Source organism: Trachypithecus francoisi, unplaced genomic scaffold (assembly GCF_009764315.1).
Source record: "Trachypithecus francoisi isolate TF-2019V2 unplaced genomic scaffold, Tfra_2.0 Lachesis_group18, whole genome shotgun sequence".
In the NCBI taxonomy this organism is placed as follows: domain Eukaryota; kingdom Metazoa; phylum Chordata; class Mammalia; order Primates; family Cercopithecidae; genus Trachypithecus; species Trachypithecus francoisi.
The window spans coordinates 3,202,259-3,229,588 of record NW_022681463.1 but is presented as its reverse complement, the minus strand read 5'-3'; positions in this window follow the sequence as shown (position 1 = coordinate 3,229,588).

The following is a 27,330-nucleotide window of genomic DNA, read 5'->3' as shown; positions in this document are numbered from 1 at the left end:
AAGGCCGTGAGGAGGAGGAGGCCGGCTTTGGAGACGGAGGGAGCCATGTCCCGGGATGCTGGAGTCAATGGCCTGGGGAAACCCTGCATGTTTGGGCAGCAGCCTCTGGCCTCCTGGAAGTGGATGGTCATGATTTTTGAGTGAAATGAGGCAAGGGCATGATTTCCTCAAGCCAGGCAGCGGGAGCAGAGGGCTGGTGAGTGCCGTGAGTTAGGGGTGAGTTTTGCCAGGTGAGTCCTGGGGCAGCCGGCACTGTGGGATCCTGCCAGGTGAGTGGAAGGGCTGGCGGTGGGTGAGAGACGGAAAAGGCAGGTGTATAACAGCCCAAATGCAACACCGTTCACTGAGGCACTTTCTGCAGCACAGGTGGGGCCCACATGCACAGGAGAAATTTTGCTACATTGGGTAAGAATCATTTTCCGAGCTTTTTTGAAGAAAAAATTGAATTGCCAAAATTAATATCTTGATCAAATATAAAATCCTTTTCCCATTATGATGGGTAATAAAAATATACATCTATACTTCATGTTTAAGTGTTTATAGATGACATTTTTGGTTGATTTTTCAAAGAATGAAAGAAATTAAAACAATAAAATGAGAGCATTTCAAAAGACGTCTCAGTACCTTTTGTATTCTGGTCTGGAAAAATATTTTCACTTTGAGCTTTGTGAACACAAGCTTTGAAATACTGATGACTTGGCAGTTAGCTCACACACCTTGAGAAAATTATATTACATCTAATTTGTACAAACAGAAACCACATATCTTCCAGAGGATGTTTTCTCCTCTTTGGATTTAATTGGTGGGAGAACAGAAGGTAGAGCAGGGCTGGCTCACGTGCCTGCCTGGAGAGTGGTGGAGACACTCCGTGCAGCCTCTCTGTGTGCCATCTCAGGCTCCAGCCCCGCAGGCAGCCTGGCTATGGACACCCGGCATGGCGGCCTGGGCCAGCGCTCAGAGCCCATCCTCAGCCCCGGCCCTGTACCAGGATGCATGCTGCGTCTCCCACAGGATCACCTCACCCCACCTTCAACACAACCTCCCAGGAACTTTGCACCCTTGTGACCACTTTAATAATGAGAACACTGCAGGAATCTCGGCTGCAGCAGGGCCCCGAGTTCACGCTCAGCCACGCTGCTGGGCTGCGTCCCAGACACTTGGAGGACAGACACAGGACTGGAAGAGACACGCTTGCCATCCATCAATGCTGATTATTAACAAAACAACACAATAGGGACACCTTCTTATTTTTTTAAACAACATGGACGTCTTTTCCTCAAATGAGTAGAGAGGATCTGAAAAGAAAAGCATGATGCTGGTGAGCTGTCCATGTTCACACATTTTAAACTCCAGTCAAAGTTATTGTCCTTGTTTCCTCTCCAGCTCAGTCCTGGAGGGAAGGGTCCCAGGAAGGCGATGCGGGCAGTGGGCTGGCGGGGATGAGGCAGGGTCTCTGTGTGCCCAGCACCCGGCACATGCCCATCAGCGCAGCCCAAGCACTAGCACCTCCTTTCATACCGAAAGGTATCATGCCTGGCTCAGATGACCAAATACACAGACAGCCCAGTGGAGGGGAAGCAGATGAAGGAACATGGGTCAGCAATCCTGAACATCCTGTGCTCACGGCAAGGAGACAGGGGAAACCGAGGCCTGCTATGCAGGGAGAGCCATAGAGGAAGGGAGGGTGGGCTTGGGGAAACCTGAATGGAACCCTGCAGTGGGTGGAATTGTGGCCCCCAGGAGACGGGTTGAAGTGTTAACCTCCAGTACCTCGGAATGTACCCAGCACAGCACCCTATGGTCACCTTCCATTCTCCTACCCAGCACAGCACCCTATGGTCACCTTCCATTCTCCTGTCCCTGTTCCTTCTGTAGGGAAGGAGGCTGTCTCTACTGGACTTGGACCATCAGCTCTTAGGACGGTGCCTCGCACCTGCTGGACTTTGTTGTTCAGGAAGGAAAGAAGGGAGGGAGGAACGTGGGGAAAGGGAGCAAAGGATGAAGAGGGAGAGGAAGAAAGAAAGAGAGGGGACTACACATTAGAAACGGAGTCATTACAGAAGTCATCATTGGGTAAGACGCATGCCCATCTCATGGACTTTGCAGGTATCCATGGCGTACTTCAGCTGGAGTACAGCCAGCTAGCTGTGGTCCACTACAACTTTGTCCTTAGAGGCGGGAGAGACACGACGGGAGTAAAGTGACACGGGCGTGAAGATGGAGGCAGAGCAGGGAGTGATGCAGCCAGAAGGCCAGGAACACCAGGAATTGCTGGCAAGCTCCCGTGGCTGGAAAGGGACAGGAAGGACCCTCTCTAGAGATTTCAGAAACAGCACAGCCCTGCGGATAGCTTGATTTCCGACTTCCAGCTTCCAGGACTGTGATGAACCTAATTTCTGATGTTTAAGCTCCCCTGTGCGGGACACTTTGTCACCGCAGCCCTGGGGGACTGACAGACAAGCCTTGCCGAGGAAACATGGCCCCCGGCACACCTGGATACCTGTGCAGAACATAGTGTGGGCGTGTGGTTTTCACGCCCTGCACAGATTCACATGGACACACCCCAGCTTCCAGTTCTTGGGCCCGCACCAAACAGAGATGTCCCCGGGGCGCTGGACCAGCCCAGGGGCTCACCAGGACCGGGTGGCCCATTTAAAACAAGATACCTAAGAGGACTTGGAGAAGGCACGGCCCTCCACCGCGGGGCAGTGTGCTGGGAAGCCAGAATGTCCAGGGCAGTAGGGCAGTACCCTGGGGTCTTCTAGCCCCAGGTCCACAGGGATGGAGGAGGCTGCAACCCAGCCTGGGAGAAGGGAGCTGTGTCTCAGGGCCACAGCTGGAGGGGAGCAGCAACCTTCAGCTGAGGAAGCTGCCTGCCCAAGGCTCAGAGAGGAGGGGGAGTGAACACCCCACCGCCGCCACCTCCGTCTCTCTCCTGCCTCCAGTCCTGCAGGGGGTCCTGGCACCAAACCCAGATGGAGCTCCAGGGCAGAGGGTGGGGAGAGTCTAGGGGAGAACGCTGCCTAGGGATGGAAATCTGCGGGCTCCAGGGTCTCCCCTTCCTTACCCGGAAGCAAGAGGTTGAGCCTGCAACCGAGGTCCCTGCAGCAATAACCTTGGACCTCCAAGCCGAGTGCCCCTGTGGAAGCCCTGTGGGATGGGAGGACATAAAGAGTAGTAGTGCGGCCAGCTCTACCTTCGAGGAGGAGGGGGTGTCACATAAGCAGGCTTGTGAGCCTCGTGCTGGGGGCGTTGGGGCAAGGTGCTAAGGCCTGGGATTCCGTGCAGTGCTTACCCTGGGTCCCGCTGCGCAGGAACAGGACGATGGCTGAGCCACATCCCGCTATAGGAGAGAGGACAGGGAAACTGTCTATAAATACCCAATATGTCCCACTCTACTTAATTTGAATTTTCGGGTTGACGTCTCTGTTAGCATCTTCTTCCCATGTGCACGCTGAGCCAGGGGTCAGTCCCTGGTCCCACCCCTCCCACTCTGTCATCTCCGCTGTGCTGGGCCCAGAGCCTTCACGGTGACTTGGGCTGGGTGTGGAACCTACTCTTACGGCTCCTTCTGAGCGTCGTGGATGCTGCTTCAGGGGTGCACGAGGGAGGCCCGAGCACGTGACAGTCAGCCACAGTGATTTCCCATCTGATTGCATCTGTGCGTGGCAGTGCAATTGCCAATCAGTCCTGGAGGAGATTAGACTCAGAGCGGCCTTTTCATGGCTGGGTCCAGCCTTGGGATGATTCTAAAAGGAGGCAGCTCTGACGACAGCCACTTAGGTCTCAGAGACCCTACCACTCAGGGGGCCTGCGGGCTCCTCGGGCTGCAGAGGGGCTGGTGTGTTTTTGAGCCCCCGGATCCCTGCTGGGCCTGCCAAGCCCCAATCAAGGGGCTGTCGCCGAGGCTGCCCCTTCAAGAGATTGCTGGGGGGTGAGGAGGGGATGGACCATCTCAGGACCCCTAATGGGCTCAGCAGCCTGGGGCTTTCACTACAGACCCCAGGCACGGGGAGCATGGCAGGCGACCCCTGAGTGTGCTGTGGCCTCCATCACAGGCAGGCTGGGAGGTTGTCACCAACAGTGACAGCCACAGCAGCCCAACCCTGCAGCAGCTCGGACATGCGGCCACCAGTCAGATCAGGGAAACTGCAGAAGGCGAGAGGCATGTCTTGGTTCCACTTACGGTCCTCCGAGAACTCTCAGAGAGAAATCACACATTCTGAATTTGAATATGAAGAATAATAAATGAAAAATGAAATCAAAACTCCTCATATATCGAATGCCCCACTGTGCAGCAGACAAGACTTTAAATAGATTCATGTAGACACATTTCAAAATGGGCAATTTGGATATTAAAACTCAAATAGCATCAGTGACTTTGGGGAGCATGTGCCAGTGACACACACACAGCTGAGACACACAGTGACACACGGCTGAGACATACAGTGACACACACGCGGCTGAGACACACAGTGACACGGCTGAGACACACAGTGACACACACATGGCTGAGACACACAGTGACACACACGCTGGGACACACAGTGACACACGACAGACACAGTGACACACACAGCTGGGACACACAGTGACACACACGGCTGAGACAGTGACATACGGCTGGGACACACAGTGACACGGCTGAGACATACAGTGACACACGCGGCTGAGACACACAGTGACACATTGCTGAGACACAGTGACACACGCGGCTGAGACACACAGTGACACATTGCTGAGACACAGTGACACACACGGCTGAGACACACAGTGACACACACGGCTGAGACACAGTGACACACACACAGCTGAGACACACAGTGACACACACGGCTGAGACACACAGTGACACACACAGCTGGGACACACAGTGACACACACGGCTGAGACACACAGTGACATACGGCTGGGACACACAGTGACACGGCTGAGACATACAGTGACACACGCGGCTGAGACACACAGTGACACATTGCTGAGACACAGTGACACACACGGCTGAGACACACAGTGACACACACGGCTGAGACACAGTGACACACACACAGCTGAGACACACAGTGACACACATGGCTGAGACACACAGTGACACACACATGGCTGAGACACAGTGACACACACGGCTGAGACACAGTGACACACACGGCTGAGACACACAGTGACACACACACGGCTGAGACACACAGTGACACACACGGCTGGGACACACAGTGACACACACGACTGAGACACACAGTGACACACACACGGCTGAGACACACAGTGACACACACACGGCTGAGACACACAGTGACACACACGGCTGGGACACACAGTGACACACGACTGGGACACACAGTGACACACACGACTGAGACACAGTGACACACACGACTGAGACACACAGTGACACACACGGCTGAGACACAGTGACACACACGGCTGAGACACACAGTGACACACGACTGGGACACACAGTGACACACACGGCTGAGACACACAGTGACACACACGGCTGGGACACACAGTGACACATTGCTGAGACACACAGTGACACACACATGACTGACACACAGTGACACACACGACTGAGACAGTAACACATGACTAAGACACAGTGACACACACATGGCTGGGCACACAGTGACACACGGCTGGGACACACAGTGACACACATGGCTGAGACACACAGTGACATACACACGGCTGAGACAGTGACACACACGGCTGAGACACACAGTGACACACACACGACTGAGACACAGTGACACACACGACTGAGACACACAGTGACACACACGGCTGAGACACACAGTGACACACACGGCTGGGACACACAGTGACACATTGCTGAGACACACAGTGACACACACATGACTGAGACACACAGTGACACACACGACTGAGACAGTAACACATGACTAAGACACAGTGACACACACATGGCTGGGCACACAGTGACACACGGCTGGGACACACAGTGACACACATGGCTGAGACACACAGTGACATACACACGGCTGAGACAGTGACACACACGGCTGAGACACACAGTGACACACACGGCTGAGACACAGTGACACACACGACTGAGACACAGTGACACACACGACTGAGACACACAGTGACACGGCTGGGACACACAGTGACACACATTGCTGAGACACACAGTGACATACACACGGCTGAGACAGTGACACACACGGCTGAGACACACAGTGACATACACACGGCTGAGACAGTGACACACACGGCTGAGACACACAGTGACATACACACGGCTGAGACAGTGACACACATGGCTGAGACAGTGACACACACGGCTGAGACACAGTGACACACACGACTGAGACACACAGTGACGCACACATGGCTGGGACACACAGTGACACGCACGGCTGGGACACAGTGACACATACATGGATGGGACACACAGCAACATGTGTGCGGCTGGCATATGCAGTGACATGCACAGTGCTGAGACACACAGTGGACACACGACTGGGACACAGTGACACACATGGCTGAGACACACAGTGACGCACACACGGCTGAGACACACAGTGACACACACGGCTGAGACACAGTGACACACACGGCTGAGACACACAGTGACACACACGGCTGGGACACACAGTGACACACACGGCTGAGACACACAGTGACACACACACGGCTGAGACACACAGTGACACACACGGCTGGGACACACAGTGACACACGACTGGGACACAGTGACACACACGACTGAGACACAGTGACACACACGACTGAGACACACAGTGACACACCCGGCTGAGACCAGTGACACACACCGCTTGAGACACAGTGACACACGACTGGGACACACAGTGACACACACGACTGAGACACAGTGACACACCGACTGAGACACACAGTGACACAACACGACTGAGACACAGTGACACACACGACTGAGACACACAGTGACACACGCGGCTGGGACACACAGTGACACATTGCTGAGACACACAGTGACACACACATGACTGAGACACACAGTGACACACACGACTGAGACAGTAACACATGACTAAGACACAGTGACACACACATGGCTGGGCACACAGTGACACACATGGCTGAGACACACAGTGACATACACACGGCTGAGACAGTGACACACACGGCTGAGACACACAGTGACACACACACGGCTGAGACAGTGACACACACGGCTGAGACACACAGTGACACACACACGGCTGAGACAGTGACACACACGGCTGAGACACACAGTGACACACACACGACTGAGACACAGTGACACACACGACTGAGACACACAGTGACACGGCTGGGACACAGTGACACACATGGCTGAGACACACAGTGACATACACACAGCTGAGAGTGACACACATGGCTGAGACAGTGACACACACGGCTGAGACACACAGTGACACACACACGGCTGGGACACAGTGACACACACGACTGAGACACACAGTGACGCACACATGGCTGGGACACACAGTGACACGCACGGCTGGGACACAGTGACACATACATGGATGGGACACACAGCAACATGTGTGCGGCTGGCATATGCAGTGACATGCACAGTGCTGAGACACACAGTGACACACGACTGGGACACAGTGACACACATGGCTGAGACACACAGTGACGCACACACGGCTGAGACAGTGACGCACACACGGCTGGGATACACAGTGACGCACACATGGCTGACACACACAGTGACGCACACATGGCTGAGACACACAGTGACGCACACATGGCTGAGACACACAGTGACGCACACATGGCTGAGACACACAGCGACACACACATGGCTGAGACACACAGCGACACACATACGGCTGGGACACACAGTGACACGCACGGCTGGGACACAGTGACACATACATGGATGGGACACACAGCAACATGTGTGCGGCTGGCATATGCAGTGACATGCACAGTGCTGAGACATGCAGTGACACACACGGCTGAGACACAGCCCTGCTCACGGCACCTGCCCGACGGGGCTGCTGCTAGTCATGAAGACCACTCCTGGGTTCACAAGGCCCCTCTGCCGAAAACTCCCGTTCCCCTCAACCTGTGTCACTGAGAGGCTCCCCCACCTCCGCACACTGCCCTGTGATCACCTTCCATTCTCCTGTCCCTGTCATTCCTCTAAGGAAAGAAGGCTGTCTCCATTGGACTTGCATCCTCAGCAAGTAGGACAGTGCCTGGCACCTGCTAGACTGGGTTCTCCAGGGAGGGAAGCAGGGAGGGAGGAAAAGAGGAAGGGAGGGAGCAAAAGATGAAGAGAGAGAGGAAGCAAGAAGACAGGGAGGAAGAAAGAAAAGGAAGAAGGAGAGAAGGAAGGGAGGGAAAGAGGAAGGGAGGGAAAGAGGAAGGGAGGGAAAGAGGAAGGGAGGGAAAGAGGAAGGGAGGGAAAGAGGAAGGGAGGGAAAGAGGAAGGGAGGGAAAGAGGAAGGGAGGGTGGAAAGAAGGATGGGAGGAATGAGGGCAGGGTGGGAGGCAGGGAGGGAGGAGGGAAAGAAAAGAAGAGGGAAAGGAGGGAGGAATGGAGGGAGGGAGGAAGGGGGGGTAGAAGGAGGTGGGAAAAAGGCGGTGGGGGAGGAACGAAGGGAGCGGGGAAGGAAGGAAAGGAAGTGTAGCCAAGCAAAGGGAGCAGGAAAGGGTTAAGGCCAAAACCCTCCAGAGTGTGGACTGATCCCCTTCCTTCCGTGGTGTCTAAAGGAGAAAGGGGTGTTTCTGGGACAGCACAGGAGAGCCAGGAGTCCGAGCAGGGATGAGCTGAGGTCCTGCTACCCCAAAATGCCACGGCGCCCTCAGTGGACCCCAGACGAGCTCTCTCTGTAACAGTGGGAGTCTGTTCCAGAAGTCCTATTCTATTTATGATATTTATTTTCACCATCCTCTACTTGCATTATCTAGGGGAAAAAGGCATTCTTTTGTGACAGGTTAAGGAGGGGTAAAGAAAATGAAGGGACATGATAAAAAGGGGTTCTCCCGACAATGCAGGGTGGCCTTGCCTGCTCCAGGACAGGCCTCGCTCTGTTCTGAACATCACAATTGTGCTGACGTTCACACAGACACAGGCGGCATAACACCATCGTGAGAAGTAATTCTAGTCAATCTTGGAAAGTCGCAACCTGTCTCAGGACCTGCCAATGCTTTTAAAAGGATGAAGACATTTCCTCTGACCATAGTAAGGAGCACACGAATCTCTGCCTTTTTACGGATGTAAACCATCAGAGCTCATCTGCAGCTGAGTGGTCTGGAGCACAGAGCTATAAAGTCTCAATTTAAAGCCTTGAGTTAGGAGACTCCAGATTTGGGTGCAGACGGCTTTTCTCATCACGGATAATGAGATATTTTACCTTTGACAAAAGACGATAGATGTGATGTACACAGATATGTAAGCTCTAACCTCGCGGACTCTTTCTGTGACATTATTCACAAGGTAAATGTGAGGGGATACCTCTCATCCCCCGGCCGCTTTTCTGGGAGTTGAGCTGCATCAGCTTCCATCTGCAGACACTTTTGCACCGAGACACGGAGCCATCCTTCTGTTCTAAGAGAAGCAGCGAGGAAACAACTGCGTAGGCATGTTCCAGAAATCCCCAAATGCAAAGAGTAATTATAGTCTTTTTTTTTTTTTTTTTGAGACAGAGTTTCACTCTTGCCGCCCAGGCTGGAGTGCGTGACGCAATCTTGGCTCACCTCAACCTCCGCCTCCTGGGTTCAAACAATTCTCCTGCATCAACCTCCCAAGTAGCTGGGATTACAGGCACGCGCCACCACACCCAGATAACTTTGTATTTTTTGTAGAAACAGGATTTCTCCATTTTGGTCAGGCTGGTCTGACCAAAATGACCAAAATTTCTCCATTTTGGTCGGCTGGTCTCAAACTCCCGACCTCAGGTGATTCGCCCGCCTCGGCCTCCTAAAGTGCTGGGATTACAGGCGTGAGCCACCACACCTGGTCAATTATAGTCATTTTTAAATTTCATGAAAATAGTTGTTGAAAAGAAACACCCATAAAAACTGTTAGTGTTCATGCTCAGTGCACGTGGAGGTCAGGATAATGGCCACTGATTTGGGTTATTTAAATGGCTTATTTGTTCATTTCATTTGGATAAATACAAATACATATTTATGAGTTCTTATAAGACTGTTTGATTTTACTAGCCGGGCACAGTGGCTCATGCCTACAATCCCAGCACTTTGGGAGGCCAAGGTAGGTGGATCGCCTGAGATCAGGCAAGTGGGTCGCCTGAGGTCAGGACTTTGAAAACAGCCTGGCCAACATGGTGAAACCTCATCTCTACTAAAAATACAAGAAAAACAAAAAACAAAAAACGCTGTGCATGGTGGTGCATGCCTGTAATCCCAGCTACTCAGGAGGCTGAGGCAGGAGAAATACTTGAACGCCGGAGGCTGAGGTTGCAGTGAGCTGAGACAACGCCACTGCACTCCAGCCTGGGTGACAGAGCGAGACTCCATCTCAAAAAAAAAAAAAAAAGCTAAATATATAAAGTACAGTACCAACTCATTATGGTTTTAATTTCCATTCATTCCCCAGTGAAGAATGATATTGAGCTTTTAAAAAATGTGTTTATTTGCCACTCATGTATTTTCTTTTGTAAAGTATGTGTTCAAATGTTTTGCCAGGATCATTCTTGGGTTGCTTGGTTTCTTACTGCTGAGTTTTGAGAGTTCTATATATGGCCCGTATGCAACTCCTTTGCCAGGTATGTGATTTTAAAATATTTTATTCTAATCTGCATCTTGTATTTTTACTCTTTTAGCACTGACCTGGACAGAGCAAAAGTTTTTAATGTTGATGAAGTTCAGTTTATTAATTTTTCCTTTATGGCTTTTCCTTTCAATGTTGTATCTAAGAATTTTTTGCTAAACCAAGTTCACAAGGGTTTCCTTCTATATTTTCTTCTAAATTTTTTAGTTTCATGCTTTACATTTAGGTCTGTGATCAATTTTTAGTTAATGGAGACCTTTTTACTTTCACATGTAGATGTCTAACGGTTTCAGTGACATTTGTTAAAAAGACTGTCTCTTCTCCATTGAATTGTCTTTGTACTTTTGTGGAAAATCAATTGTGCTAGTCTCTCTGGACTCTATTCTCTTCTATTGATCTATGTCTATCTTTTTGCCTGTATAACATTGTCTTGATTATGGTATCTTTAGAGTAAGGATTGAAATGAAGTCGTTTCCATTTTCTTCGTTTTCAAAACTGTTTTGGTGTTTCTAATAACTTGCCTTTTGGGGTAGATTTTAGAATCAGGGTTTGGCTATTCTGAAAGAATCCTGGGAAGGTTTGCTTAGGGTGGTCTTGGACCTATAGATCCAGCTGGGAAGAATGTACATGGCAACCATAGTAAGTCTTCAATTCATGCTCGCAAATATCTTTTCATTTATATAGGTTTTCTTTGATTTCTTTCATCAGCAATTTATAGTTTTCAGCATACATATCCTGCAATTTTTTATATGAATACCTAAATATTTTGTTTTTATGCTGCATTGGAAATGGTACTTAAAAAATTTATTTCCAGTTGTTTATGTCTAATACATAGATACACAACTGATTCCTTTTTAGCATATTGACTGTATCCTGTGACTCTGCTAGACTTCCCTGTTAGTTCTAGGACTCTCTATGTAGATTCCATAGGATGTGTTATGTAGATGATTATGTCGTCTGTAAATAGAGACAGTTTTATTTCTTCCTTTACAACCTGTATGCTTTATTTTGTTCCTTGCTTAATTTCATTGGCAAGGATTTCCAGTATTATGTTGAATAAAAAATAGAAGCAGTGACATTGAACAAATTTACCTTGTTTCTACTTTTATGGGATAAGCAGTCAGTCTTTACCATTTAAGTGTAATGTTAGCTATAGATTTTTTGTAGATTAATTCTAACAAGTTAAGGACATACCCTTTCATTCTTAGTTTGCTGAGAATTTCCATCAAGAATGAATGTTACATTTTTGTTAAATTCTTTATCTGTGTCTAATTAGGTGATCACATGAGTTTTCTTCTTTTCTTAATACGATGACATACTAATTTTCAAATGTTGAGCCCACTTTGCATTCCTGGAATAAACCCCTCTTGGTCATGATATATTATCCTTATTATAAAGGGGCAAATTCTTCTTGCTATTTTTTTGCTGTGGGTTTCTGTATCTCTGCCCATGAGGGAGATGGCTCTGTAGTCGTCCTGTAATGGCTGTCTGTGTTTTGTATCAGGATAGCATTGCTCTCATAAATGACTGGAACGTGTTCCTTCCTCTTCTGTTTCCTGGAAGAGTGTGTGCACAGCTGTCATCTCCTGCTCTGATGTTTGATAGCATTTTGCAGTGAAGCTATCTGGCCTTGGAGTTTCTTCTTCTTTTTTTTTTTTTTTTTTAGTTCTTAATGTGACTTCAATTTCCTCAATAGTATGGAGTAATTCCAGTTATCTCTGTCTTTTTGAGTTTTGGTTGCTTGTGTCTTTCAAAAAATTGGTCATTTAATCTGTTATCGAATATGGTGAGAGTGTGGTATTTTATAGCATTCCCTGATTACCTTTTCCATGTTTCTAGACCTGTAGTGATATCCTCTCTCTCACTCCATAAGCTGGTAAACTGTATCTTGTCCCTTTCCTTCCTCCTTCTGGATAGAGGCTCATTGAGTGTATTGATATTTTCAAAGAGCCAGCTCTTGGCTCCATTGGTTTTCTCTGTGGCTCTGTCTGCAGTTCCAGTGTTGCTGCTTTCCTATTGTCTTCCTTCTGTTTGCTCTGATTTAGTTTGCTTTTATTTTGCTTCTTAAGGCGAAAGGCTAAATTCTTGATTTCAGACATTACTTCTTTTCGAATGTAACAATGTGAATCTATAATTTTGGGTGTAAGCACTGCTCTAGCTGCATCCTTCTAGTGTTGATATGCTGTGTTTTAATATTTATTCAAGTAAAAATATTTTCTAAGTTCCCTTGTTTCTTTCTCTTGACTTAAGGATTGTTTAAAAATATGTTATCTAATTTCCAAATGTTTGCAGACATCCTGGAAACATTTTTATTGACTTCCTTCTTAATTCAAATATGTTTAATCGATACCGTTTATACAATTTTGGTTCTTGTGCATGTTCAAAGGCTTGCTCAGCGGCGTGCAACACGGTCCACCTTAGGGTGTGTTTCTGGTGCCTTCACTGTGCGGCGTCTTCACACCAATTAGGCCAACAGGGCCATCATGGTGCCCGGCTCTTCTCTGTCCTGGGTAATTGTCTGTCCTCTTCGTCCACTGATGATTGGACTATCTAAGGGTTGGCATCTTCTGATTCTGTTTCATGCTGAAACTTGGCCAGGGATTGTTTGTTGTGCCAAGTGATTCTAGGTAAGTCTGGGTCTTGTGAAAACCTTCCGGAGGATGTTGATGCTTGTGACTGGCTTGTGTTAACAGGCGGTCGCCCCGCTAGGCTCAGTGTTAACGGGCAGTCGCCCCGCTAGGCTCAGTGTTAATGGGCGGTCGCCTCGCTAGGCTCAGGGTACAGGTTTCCAGGGTCGTGGAAACTTCTATGGGTGCCGGTTCCAGGCACAACTGCTCTCACGGCCTTTGCCTTGCCATCTGGGGCCGGCCCTCACCTGCACCCCAGAGCTTCCTCAGGAATAAGGTCTCCATGGCCTTCACTGTACTTCTGCAGTTCATTGCATGCATCTGCAGCTTTATAAGCAGAACGGGGGAATCCCTTTCCCCAGTATTCTTTCCGGCATTCCAGCATTCCCCACAGTCCAGCATTTCCCCATAGTCCAGCATTTAGGGTTTCATGTTCCCAGTGTCTGTGGCCAGATGGTTGGGTTTATCTCAGAAGTTCTCACCTCAACGCTCTTGTGCAGCTTCACGGCCAAGAGCCGTAGGAAAAACAGAGGAAACAAGCTGAGCATGGTGACTCATGCCTGTAATCCCAGCACTTCAGGAGGCCAGGGCAGGTGGATCACCTGAGGTCAGGAGTTCGAGACCAGGCTGGCCAACATGGTGAAACCCTGTCTCTACCAAAAAAAAAAAAAAAAATTAGCCTGGTGTGGTGGTGGATGCCTGTAATCCCAGTTACTTGGGAAGCTGATGCAGGAGAATCGCTTGAACTGGGGAGGAGGAGGTTGCATTGAGCTGAGATCACATCATTGCACTCCATCCTGAGTGACAAGAGTGAAACTCCGTCTCAACAAAAAGAAAGAAAGAAAAAGAGAGAAAACAATAACTGGGGCCCCCCGCCCCAGCTTTGTTCTTCTCACACAGGGGCCCTTTCCCAGTTCTTCTGACCAGAGAGTTGGGCCTTCTCTCGGGGTCTCAGGTGATGGCACCATTCCTGCAGCAATACAAGTGGGGCTGGCCTCAGGAAGGAAGGGAAGGAAAACAGGGATTATGTCCATGTTCTCTGGCTCACAGGAGTACCTTTCCAACCTCTGGCAAAAAAGGTGGGTTTCCCTTGGAGTTCTGCTGCCCAAGCCTGAGGAGGAGGTCCCAGGTCAGCTCACTGTTAGGGACCCTATTTTTACGGCCCCCAAACTCATATGTTGAAATCCTAACTTCAAACATGATAGCATGAGGAGTGGGGCCTTTGAGAGTGACGAGGTCATGAACATGAAGCCTCAGGGTGGGATGAGCATTCTTATAAAAGAGCCCCAGTTAGATCCCCCAGCCGTCCCACCCTGTGAGGACCCAGCTAGAAGGTGACTCCTCGTCTTGTTGGTTTGCCAGCGATGTGTCCCTGCAGAAGCACAGGGAGCATTACCCACATGCCCATCCTTCGCTGTGCCCCTTGTGAGCGCTTCTGCGTGGGGACTCCTGCCTTGCCGTCCTCCTGGGAAGAGTCCTCCAGTATTGGGTGTGTGATCCCTGAGATGCACTTAGGAATGCTGAGATGCTGAGAGTGTCTCGGGTGTGTGTTGACAGAGGACTGAGGCGATGAGGGCACCCCTGGACTGCTGGCCAGCGGGCTCCTTCCCCGAGTGTAGTCCTGGAAGGAGGGGCCTCCGACACTCCAGCCTTGCCCCAGGCAACAGGACATAGAGCTGGGACTCTTCACACAACAGGGAGCCTCTCCATCCGTGTATTCCTTCCCTGTTTTTCTCCAGGAGGCTCGATGGTAAATCCTCTTACTGCCCAAGGGGAGGTGGTCCTCTAATTAATCGCTGTGCTAAGCCAGACCTCGAGGTCTTCAGCTGAGATTAAGATGAAGAGGGGCTCTGCCTGGAAGCTCTTGTTTGCCTCCACACATGGTCAAGCCGCCCTCGGAGCTGGGCCCCCAGCCTCCCCTTCATCCTTTCCTTCTGTGTTCCTGCCTTTCAGTCTTTTCTTCTTTGCTCTTTCCTTCTTCCCTCCTTTCTTCCTTTTCCCTACCACTTTTTCCTTTTCTCCAAAGCTATTGCTTTTTCCCATTGCTCTGTCACAAAGCTGCCTAATACAGATTATTTTAGTGTAGTTACTCTTTGACTTTTTCTTTTAAATAAAATAACATCTTTTACAAGTCCTAAAAGCACACTTTACAAAAACCAAATAGGATACAGAGAGTGATGTTAGCAACATGGCAGAATCGGAGATATGGAGAAAAGGGAGTGTGCATTGGCATACCCATTATGGAAAACAGTACAGAGGCCCCTCAAAATATCGAAAACTGAAGTCCCACAGGATCCAGCAACCCCACTTCTGGGTCTATATCCAAAGGTATTGAAATCACATCTGAATTCAATACCATGTTAACCACAGCACTGTTCACAATGGCCAACATACAGAATCAACCTAAATGTTCATCAGTAGATGAACGGATAAAGAAAGCAGGAGGCTGGGCGCAGTGGCTCACGCCTGGAATCCCAGCACAGTGGGAGGCCGAGGCGGGCAGATCACGAGGTCAGGGGATTGAGACCATCCTGGCTAACACAGTGAAACCCCATCTCTAGTAAAAATATGAAAAATCAGCCAGGTGTGGTGGCGGGCGCCTGTAGTCCCAGCTACTTGGGAGGCTGAGGCAGGAGAATCGCTTGAACCCAGGAGGCGGAGCTTGCAGTGAGCCGAGATTCCGTCACTGCACTCCAGCCTGGGAGACAGAGCCAGACTCCATCTCAACAAAAAAAAAAAAAAAAAAAAAGGAAAAGAAAAAGAAAAGAAAAGAAAAGGAAAGAAAAGAAAATTAAAGAAAAGAAAAGAAAAGAAAGCATGGTACATCTAAACAATGGAATTGTGCTCAGTCATAGAAAAGAAGTAAAGTCTATCATTGGTGACAACGTGGATAAACATGGAGGACATTATACCAAGTAGCAAGCCAGGCAGAGAAAGGCAAACACTGCATGATTTCGCAGTGTGGAGTCTAAAATTTCATACTCACAGACGCAGAGAACGGAACGGTGGTCCCAGGGGCTGAGTGGGTGAGGAAGGAGAAACATTGGTCAGAAGACACAAAGTTTCAGCTAGACAAGAGGAAGGAGCTCTGCTGGTCTGCTGCACAGTGAGGTCACTATAGTTAATAACGATGCATTGTTTATTTCAAAATTGCTAAACAAGTGGATTTTAAATGTTCTCACAAAGGACGATGAGTATGTGAGGTGGTAGATATGCTAATGAGCCTGGTTTGCTCGTTTCACGATAGATCCAAGCACTGAAGCAGTACATTGCACTCCAGAAATACATGCAATTATTATTTGCCGATTAAAAAAAAAAAAACTAAACAAATAGTGCCCTGAATACATATAAAAGTCACAGTGCATTTATTTTATCTGGGAAGGGAGTGAATGAGGTGTTAAGCTACAGGTAAGGGCTTTTGGGAATAAGGTGTTAATGACGGCTATTCGTCAACAGAAAACTACAACAAGGAGATGCTGGCGTGGCAGCAGCACAATGATGAACACCAAACAAAATCATTATCGTATATTTCAGCATAGCTAGAAAAGAGACTTGAAATGTTCCCAACACAAAGAAATGATGAATGAGGATGGATACCCTGAAATGGTCATTGCAGTCGCAGTCTCCCTGAACTGGTCTGATGTGGTCATTGCACGTCGCCTGCATGTATCTGAACATCACAGCTACCCCGTAAATGTGAACCATCGTTATTATCCATAAAAAAGAGACGGAAACAAGGTAAGTAACATTTAGAAACCAAGTAAAAAGTACCAACACGTTCCTGTTCCCGTCTTACAAAGACTCACCCAAAATTCCTGGACGGGGCTAACTAAAATAGTTAGTTTCAGTTAAATTGTTCCGTTAATTAGAAAGCTGATTACAATTTGGGCTGAGATAAAAGCTCCTTTAACAGCCATTCCTTTCCCTTGGCTCATCCTCCTATCAGAGGAACTAAATTAATTAGGCTCCTGGAACTTGAGCTTCTAGAAATTCACAAAGAAGTATTGATGAGTGAGCACGGAAACTTTGCAAAAAGAGGGATCGGAAGAGGGGACGCGAATCTTCTCTGCTGAGTTCCAGTGACCCCAGATCTGACCACTTTTTCTTCAACACGCATTTTCAAAGTCTGCACTGGCCAGTTAGGTCAATATTGGCATAAACACCAGTTTCTGCAGTGCACCACCGACGACGTGAACTGGGATGCTTGCGTCTCCTGTAGCAGCTTAATGCGCGATGTTCATAATAATGAACCAGGAACACTCAGAATCACAGGGAATCTTTCCAACAACCCAGGTTAAATAGCACTCAGTGGAGCTGTATTGTCAAGCACAGGGCCCGGGTTTTCAGGACACTGGCCAACTTCCTGCTGCATTTCCCTGCTGGGCCAACAGTGTCGTCTTCACCCGTCACCAAGGCCAGAGGCCTGGGAGTTGGTTCAAGCCCTCCTTTTCTCTCACCCCTGCTCCAAACATCCCCTACGTTCGTCTGATTTTCACTCCCACTGCTGCTGCTCTGGTTTTGAGGCTGCCGTCCCATGGTGTCGCCTCCCCAGAGGGTCCCATGCATTCCCCCTGCCACAGGGTCCATCAGGGACCGTGGCCTCCTCACCTCCACTCTTGTCTGTTTACCGTCTGTTCTACTGCAGAGCCTCAGAGATCACATTTGAAACCATCACTCCCATCACAAGACTCCCTCGTTGGAAACTCCTCTGTGGCTCCCTTCACAGAAGGAAATCAAATCCTGGCCATGGCCTCCAGGGCCTGCCTGGGACAGACTCCAGCCTGGGGCGATTCTGGGCAGGCCCTGGGGCTGTGCACGGCCTGCAGACCCCGAGCAGAGCTTCTGACTTGCCCTTTCCTCTGCCTGGGATACTTTTCCTGACTTTTCCCAGGACTAGAACTCAGCTTCCAGGCTACCTCTCCCCGAGGCTTTCTGTGGCCACATAGTGCGGAGCCCTCGGTATTCTGAGCTATAGCACCCTGCTTTGCTCTTGCAGGCTGAGCCTCTTCTTTGCAGCCCTCAAAGCCTGAGCCCTGGGTGTGGGGCTGCCTCGGGCACTCACCATGGGAATCTAGTGCCTGGCACCGCGCCTGGCACTCCCCGGGAGCTGGGAATGGTTGACGGTTGAAAAGTGAAATGCATTGTCTTAGGAAGCAGACAGACCCTCTCCGGCTGTGAGACCACAGAGGGGGTCCGACTGTGGTTGGGGTCTATGCTAATTGTTTGGCCATGGAGGGTTATCCTGTGCTCAGGGAGACAGGAAGACCCCCAGGCGCCCCGCAGCTCTCACGCGGGGAGGTAAGGAGGGAGATTCCCCAACACTTACCCTCAAGCGAAGTGCAGGGCTTGAGATGACGGCGAACCCAAGCAGTGAGGAGCGGGCAAGGATAGAGCCTGGTGCAGAGGAAGTGGAGGACAGGCAGGAGCAGCCCACAGAGCGCCCGGCAAATGGAGGCATGTGCCCAGCGTGGATGACTCCAAGAGCAACAGCGCTCCCTCGGGGATCACTCTGCAGAGCGGAACAGCTTTTTCCTCCTCCTTTCTTTTTTAAAAAATGTTTTGCCATGCTACTTGGTGAATCGTGAAGTGGAGGGGCAGGAAGCCGCCTGTCCACCATGCAGCAAAGGCGGCTACCGAGGAAAGTGGAGTCTGAGCCAGGCGTGTCCCTGCCCAGCCACAGATATACACGGTGGTTCTGAACGGTAGGACTGCACTGTCTTCCAGGCTTAATGACGCCAAATAACTTCTGCCCAGACAGCTTGCCAAGCAAGTTGATGTTGTATTTGGATATCTACTATGTTTAATACTACCACTTAAAAGTTGCCTTTACACATATAGTTCATGATATATATCTGGAATAAGTTAGAAGCTAAAAGCAACACACCTAACAGTTAGGTTCTCACCAAACTTAACTCTCTTGGATTCTCAGGAACATTACCACCGAAGAAAGGCTTATACTGGGTGAGTCAGAAATCTCCAAGCAGCAGCTCCAGAAGGGAGCATGACACTCAAGTCCCTCCAGCGCTGAGCCACCACTCCACACAGGCACCCAAAGCTCAGGTGACCGACCAAGCACTTTCAGCACCCATCCCCCCGCCGCACGGAGCTGGTGTCATCCAGGAAGTCTTTCTCTTGAGAGCCACAGCAGAGGGTCAGATGTTCATCTTCCACCACTAAACCATCAGCTACACCAAACCCTGTGCTCACACCGCGTAGAGAACTGCAGTCCCCTGTGTGTCTGCTCTGCATCCTGAATGGATACACCAAGTGGTGTCTGTTCTAACCCACACGCAGGCTGGTTCCATGAGCAGGTGAATCGTCCTGACCATTTAAATGGTTCAAAGAGCACCTGAGGAAGTGTCCTTCATGGGTGGACGTCAGGAAGCAGTGCTGTCTTCCTGCCACCGCAGCTGCAGTGGAGATGACCACAATGAAACAACACCTCGACAATCTCAAGCTCACAGTGTCTCCTTGAAGACTGCCCATTTTCATGTAAGCGTTTTTTTTCTTAAGGGCCTTTGATTTCATTCCAGGGTCTTAAACTTCCTTGGTCACTTGCTAACTGCCAAAAAATGTCCTCCCTGTGGGTCATGACTGCCTCACACTCTTGGTTCTAAGACAAAAGCAAGCCTGCTGCAGTATCTTCTGTGTGGCCCCGTTAGTCCGTAAGCGACACTGTTTTACCCTCTCTGTGTATGTACTCATGCAAGTGGCTTGACTCCAATTCGCGTGCTGGGCGGTAGGATTCACTGTCTATATCCGTCTCCTTCCACAGATTATGATCCCAGCATGTGCGCAGCCCAAGTCCAGCCAAGAAGTTCATACCGAATAAATGCGCAATATCTTTTTTTTTTTTTTTTTTTGAGATGGAGTCTGGCGCTCTGTCACCCGGGCTGGAGTGCAGTGGCCGGATCTCAGCTCACTGCAAGCTCCGCCTCCCGGGTTTACGCCATTCTCCTGCCTCAGCCTCCCGAGTAGCTGGGACTACAGGCGCCGCCACCTCGCCCCGCTAGTGTTTTTGTATTTTTTAGTAGAGACGGGGTTTCACCGTGTTAGCCAGATGGTCTCGATCTCCTGACCTCGTGATCCGCCCGTCTCGGCCTCCCAAAGTGCTGGGATTACAGGCTTGAGCCACCACGCCTGGCCTCGCAATATCTTTTAATTACGGGGCAAATGCATATCTGTGACCTACATCATGTGGCACATACACCTGGTGGTGACTGATAAGTGTTTCTTAAGTGATAAATAAAGCTTGAATTTCTCCAGGTACGGACGGATGAGTAGAGGAAGCCCCTGGATGGCATTCCCATTTTCATTTTGTAAATCAGAGAATTGCAGTGAACTCTAATGCCTTAGTGCTGTGACGTTACACAGAACATGTTCCTTTGTCCACCAGACATAACATTTCTTCTGTATCACAAAATATCCTCCCAGCTACCTCCTCAAATGCACAGAAGCCACTTGCGTGAGTACATACACAGAGAGGGTAAAACAGAGTCGCTCACGGACTAACGGGGCCACACAGAAGATATTGCAGTAGGCTTGCCTTTGTCTTAGAACCAAGAGTGTGGGGCAGTCATGACCTGCAGGGAGGACATTTTTTGGCGGTTAGCAAGTGACCAAGGAAGTTTAAGACCCTGGAGCGAAATCAAAGGCCCTTAAGAAAAAAAAAAACTTAAATGAAAATGGCCAGTTGTTCATTAATCACCAGGAGTTGTCTGACCCAGGGTGGGGGCAGTCTTATTGCTATTATAAACCACACAAATGTAAAGAAGAAAGTAATTGCCTTCTTTATAGACTGAAAGTTAAATGTGGGGCGGCTGGTTGCCATGGACACACTGGACTGTTTACAGCTCCGGTGTAAACAGTGGCCAGAGGGAAACCAGCATTTCCTTCCTAATGACATTCATTAGGGTCACTTTTTTTTTAGTGGGTCCTTTCTCTGAAAATGAATTCCCACTGATTATGCACATGCCTTCACAAATAAAATCACGTTGAAGAGAGGGGTGCGAGTGTGTGCCGGGAACCAGCCACGTGTCCGTCTGATTCCGCCATGGAGCTTTCTCCGCTGGAGGTGGCAGCGAGAACTAACCCACCCTGTCCCTCGTCCGCCGAGAGAGAGAGAGAGAGAGAGAGAGACGTGGATGCGCAGAGCTGCAAGTGGTCGGACCTCTGTCCCATGAGGAAGCCCAGATGACCTCTGCATTCTGGAAACTGCCTCTGCTTTAGTCATTTCATCAGCTCGTCTGATACAGGGCTTCTGCCTAGATGCAGAGGAGGCAGGGCAGGGGCCTGGGGATGAGCCCAGGAGGGAAATGGGGCCTGACCGGAGGGTGGTGGAGCATCATAGTACTTCTTTTACCCTCTCTGTGTATGTACTCATGCAAGTGGTACCCTTAGGAAACACAGGGAAGTTTGCTGCTGTGTATGGACACCATTACGACCCTGACTTACTCTCAAGGACTCATGCCTAGGCTGGAGCTGACCTGACATTCCACGGCCACCGGCCCAGGTTCGTGAGGCTTCAGCCGCCATCGCTAGTGTTTCTCTCCCACTTCTTCAGTTTTAGAAATGATCGTCTTCCCCCTTTATCCTGAATGCCCCAGCCACTGTTTTCACAGAAATAACATATTCCCCTAAAGAAAAAGAACACCAGAGAATTGGGTTCAAGATCTAAAATGACCTCAGCAACCACACTGCTTTGGATTTCTGGGAATGCCACATCAGCCACGAGGGTGGAGGCTGAACACTCACCGCCCCTTAAGCCCTAAGCACAACCGCGCTGTTGGCCAGCCGTCCTGGAAAACAGGGACATACCCCGTCACCGCACTCCAGTGTGGCCCACGGCCGGCTCATCACTCACACTGAATGCCGCAGGTGAGGAAGTAGGGGCAGAAGTGAGAATTTAAAACTCCTGCAGCAATTTGACACTGTAGTGCTATGTGTATTCAATCTCACACCTCAAAAGTCTGACTTTTCTTTGATGGATTACTTTTTTTTTGGAGATGGAGTCTTGCTCTGTCACCCAGGCTGGAGTGCAGTGGCGCAATCTCGGCTCATTGCAACCTCCACCTCCTGGGTTCAAGCGAGTCTCCCACCTCAGCCTCCCAAGTAGCTGGGACTACAGGCGCCTGCCACCACGCCCAGCTAATTTCTGTATTTTTAGTAGAGACGGGGTTTCAACATGTTGGTCAGGCTGGTCTCGAACTTCTGACCTCAGGTGATCCACCCACCTCGACCTCCCAAAGTGCTGGGATTACAGGCGTGAGCCACCACGCCTGGCACTTTTAATGGATTACTTTTATGTCACTTTTTTTTTTTAAAGTAATTCCTTTTTATTGTATTTTACAGAAGCATCATTCCATGACAGGCTGGGAATTAGAAATAAAATACTAGTCCTTGACCACAGGCTGGTGACCTCGTCACAGAGACAATGTCCACAAATTCTCTGTTAAGATTAAACCACAGCAATAATTAGCCAAGACCTGCCTTCCTAGAGGGTTCAATTTAACGGCTTATTTTGAAAAAGCTTTTCTGGAAACATCTCTAGGTGTTAGGTTTTCTATTATTTTATTTTTCATCTCCTGAGAGAGAACCAGGGAAGCCGGCTCAGGTCCCTTCACAAATGGCCTAAAACTCTGTCCTAGGGCCCCTGCTGGGGACTGTCCCAGGGACCCACAGCCCCTGGAGGAGTTGATCCTCCCTCCAGAATCATCTGAGACCCAGCTCTCGCTAAGAGCCACCAGGAAGCTGGGCCTCCCCCTGGGCACTGCCAAGCTGTGGTATACGCCATGCTCCATCTCCAGATAGGTCACACCCAAGTTCAATTATAGGATCTTAGAATATTCCCCACAGAAGCAACGTTAAAAAGTGAAATTAGGTTCCCAGATAAGCCTACCCAAACCCATTCTACCTGTAATGCGGCCAGCATTGTACAGAAATCGCTAGGGAACATTCTAAGCCTCTTCTGCTGGACAGTCTATCTGCACCCCCAGGGCGCAGCCTCCTACCTGGGCCCCTGCCTCTGGGTTCACCCACGCATTCACTCTCCACACCCTCGGCCACAGTCTGTGGCTCCCTGCCTCAAAACCTCCAGAGCACCTGGTCCCCAGACTCCAGCCTGTCCTCCTCTCTGGCCCTGCCTTGGTTGGCAACTTCACCAACACACCAGGAGGGAATGTTCTGGAATGGCAGCCTCCCCCCCTTTCCCCCTGCTCCTGGATCACAAGGGCTTCTCCTCCCAGGTGTGACCACCTACCCTTCCTCCAGGTCTTGGCTCAAGGGAGATCTCCTAAGGTGGGTCATGTTGACCCCTGGACCCTCCTTCTGGTGACATCCTCTACCCAGAATGCTCCTCGCTGTGGAGCCCTTCCTGTGGCTCTAAGGTCGCCAGGGGCTAGGTCTACTGTGCCCACTTGCTCTTTCTTTCTTTCATCTCCCTCCCTCCCTTTTTCCTTTCTTCCTCTGTCCTCCCCTACCCCCTCTCTTTCCTTCTTCCTTCTCTCCCTCCCTCTCTCCCTTCCTTCTTTCCTCCTTCCTTCCCTCTTTCTTTCCCTCCTTTCTTCCCTCCCTCCCTTCCTTCTTCCCTCCCTCCCTTCCTTCTTCCCTCCCTCCGTCCTCCCATCCCTCAGTCCTCAGGTGGTGCCTGCACAGGGGGGATGCCCAGTTTCATGGAACAGAACGGAAAGGAACTGTGACAGGTAGAGTCTCTGCAGGAGCCGCGTGGTGACTATGGGTGAGGACAGTGCACATGGTATGAAGGATGTGAGCTGCAACTGGGTGAGGAGAGAGACAGCTTAGAGAATAGTAGTAACCATCCTCAGACGCTTTAGGTCTCTGACATAGAAACAAGATGAGTTTGTATAGCTCCAGCAGGCTGAGCTAGGATCACTAGGTACAGATTTGGATGCAGTTCTGGCCTGGTTTCAGAGAGAACTTTCTAGCCCAGTTGTGTAGCAGTGGTGGGTCAGCAGGTCTCCCCAGGCAGATACTGGAGAGCAGAGGTTTCCTCACAGCTGTGTTGTGTGTTGTGCAGGGAGGTGCTGCCTGGGTGGGAGGTTACACTCCGGGGTGTGGAATCCCATCTCTGAAATTCTGACCTCCTGTGAAGTGGGGGAGACCTTTACTCCACACCCTGAGGTGCTTCCTGCCTTGAAGGTGGCCCTGGAATCCCTCTGGTGGTTCAGCTAGAGCTTCTCCCCTAAAGGCGAGGGGCCCCTGCAGCCACGGCCACAGTTCAAGGTCTGGAGCCCAGAGCACATGCCTCCTGGACGGCTGGCTCTTTCCGGAGCCCCCTTGTGTGGAATAATGAAGAAAGAGGTAGGACCCTGAGATGACCACATCACTTTATACTCCCAAATTTCTTTATGTTTTCAACCTTGAGCTGAAAGTAAAAAATAAGCCTTTTACTTTTTTTGTGGCGATTTCTACTCATATGCAATGTCAAAAATTATTATTTCTTCCAATTCAAAAAGATATTTTAGCATTAACTCACTACATAAAATGCTTTAAGCCAGGCGCAGTGGTTCAGGCCAGTAATGCCAGCACTTTGGGAGGCCGAGGTAGGCGGATCACCTGAGGTCAGGAGTTCGAGACCAGCCTGGTCAACATGGTGAAACCCTGTCTCTACTAAAAATGCAAAAAAGTAGCCAGGTGTGGTGGCGGGCGCCTGTAATCCCAGGTACTTGGGAAGCTGAGGCAGGATAATCACTTGAACTCAGGAGGCAGAGGCAGAAATGAGCCGACATTGTGCCACTGCACCCCAGCCTGGGCAACTGAACAAGACTCTGTATCAATCAATCAATAAATACATACATACATACATAAAATTTAAGAAATGCTTTGGATATTTTTACATCTTTATTCCTATGAGCACAGGGATCTTTAAAGATACTCACAAACAGGAATCAATCTAAGTGGGCTTTTTGTGTATCTGTTTTCTCAGTCATCAGTATCAATTCCCAGTGAGGGGTAAAAGGAACCATTGCTCCCTTCTCTGCAGGTTTTGAAGGAGAAAAGGCAGCTTCTGTCCCGAGGCAGCCACGTACAGGGGAGGCAGCCACGTACAGGGGAGGCTCAGGCCTGTGAACAGAGTCAGGCTGAGTGGGTCAGGGGGAAATACGCTGCCTAAACAAAGACATTTGAGTTTGTGGAATTGCTTTTTTATTGGAATCAAGAACAAAGTACCAGTAATGACTGTGTAGTTAATTTTGCTTCCAATTCTTTTTTTCTTAATAGAGCCCATTACACAAAGAGAAGCCTCAATGCTTTCTGTTCCGTTTTGCTTTGTTGCAGCAGCATTTGCCCAAGATTCAGGCTCCACATTGTTTTATTTCAGTGAAACAATCAGGAATGAAACGGTTGTGGAGGCTTCTTCTCTGGGCATAGTTTTCCAGAGATGGAAACCCAGGCCCAGAGAACTGAAGGAATTTTCCCTCCACCCAGGCAGGAGTTTGGCAAATTGTCAGACTTCCAGAGGAAATAGTTTCTTCTAAAGGTGGATGTGAGTAAGTACAGGTAAATGACGACTCAGGAACGAATGTAAAAATGAATACATTTAAAAGCAGTAACTCACGGTGGTGAATAACAAGAACATTTCATTTTAAGATAACGAATGATCTGACATGCAAGGATGACCACTGCTGTCCTCCCACAGCCTGAATAGTGTGGGCAGCTGCACCACAGGTACGCATGGCTGCAAGTGTGCCTGGTGACGACGTACAGCCTACAGACGTAGATGCACATAGAGTCCTGTTTGCCAAACTCATCGTAATGTATGTAATTATACACATAATGTATTTTACCCAACACACAAAGAAGATTTTCATAATGCCACTTAGGGTCTAGATTTAACTTAAACCACTACTTAGTCTATCTCTCTTAATAGGATACTAAAAGGAAATTTTATGACAACATTATCAGTAGCATTTCGCTGATAATTAGAATAACAATAATAGGACTGAGATATTTTTCGGTAATAATTGATGTTATTAATGAGATTTTTATGAAAGACAGACTTCTTCGCTATAATTATGAAAATTGATCTTTTGCATTTTACTTATTCCCTGAAATCAGATAAGTGGCTTAACTACATGTATTATTTCTAATAAATATTCAAAAGAATGCATTTAAACAAGGCTCCTTATTCTATTCTTGCTCATATTCCTTGCATTTAAATAAAAGTGTAATTGCTCTGCTTTTTAAACTGTTAGTTTGGATTAGCTGTCTAACCTGTACAGTGTAGCTGTTTGCTGTTTGCATTTTTAATAGCTTTATTACCATTTGGTGAAGCCTTAATTTCTGACTCCCTTGAAGAGTCCTGCCTTTAAGTCAGCACTACAATTTAACCAGCAATAATCTGTCAAGATGAGATAAAGACCCACACCAGATGAAATGCAGTATTTTTGTGTAGCATTCTGTCATTGTTAAAGGCAAGATCCTAGTGTGTCAAAATGTAACCTCTGAAAGTTTTCTAAACTTTGCAGCATAATTTTACAGTTCATGGTTTTAATCAATGGCTCCAGCATGCATTATCTTGTTCACGGGGGAAAGCAATTAAAATATACACCTAGTTATCTGTGAAAATATGTATTTAAGGGCATTAGCAGGAATATGCACTTATGCGTGCATTAATGAGCGTGTGCATGGGTAAACACTGCAAATAGAAGCAGAAGATCCCTCGTGTTTCAACTAAAGTGATGATTTTATGCTCTAAGAATCTGAGACTATACATACATAGATACATCTTATTTTTTAAAATTATGTAAAACATATAAAAATGGGGAGAATAGCACAATAAATCCCTGCATACCCTGTGCAATTCACAGAGGGCCTGTTCAATCCAAACCTCCCACTACCCTCCCCCAACAAATCCCAAATGTTGCATATTTTCATATGTAAATATTTAGGCACAGATCTTTAAAAAATATGGGATCTTTTTTTAAAAAGTCGTGGTTACATACA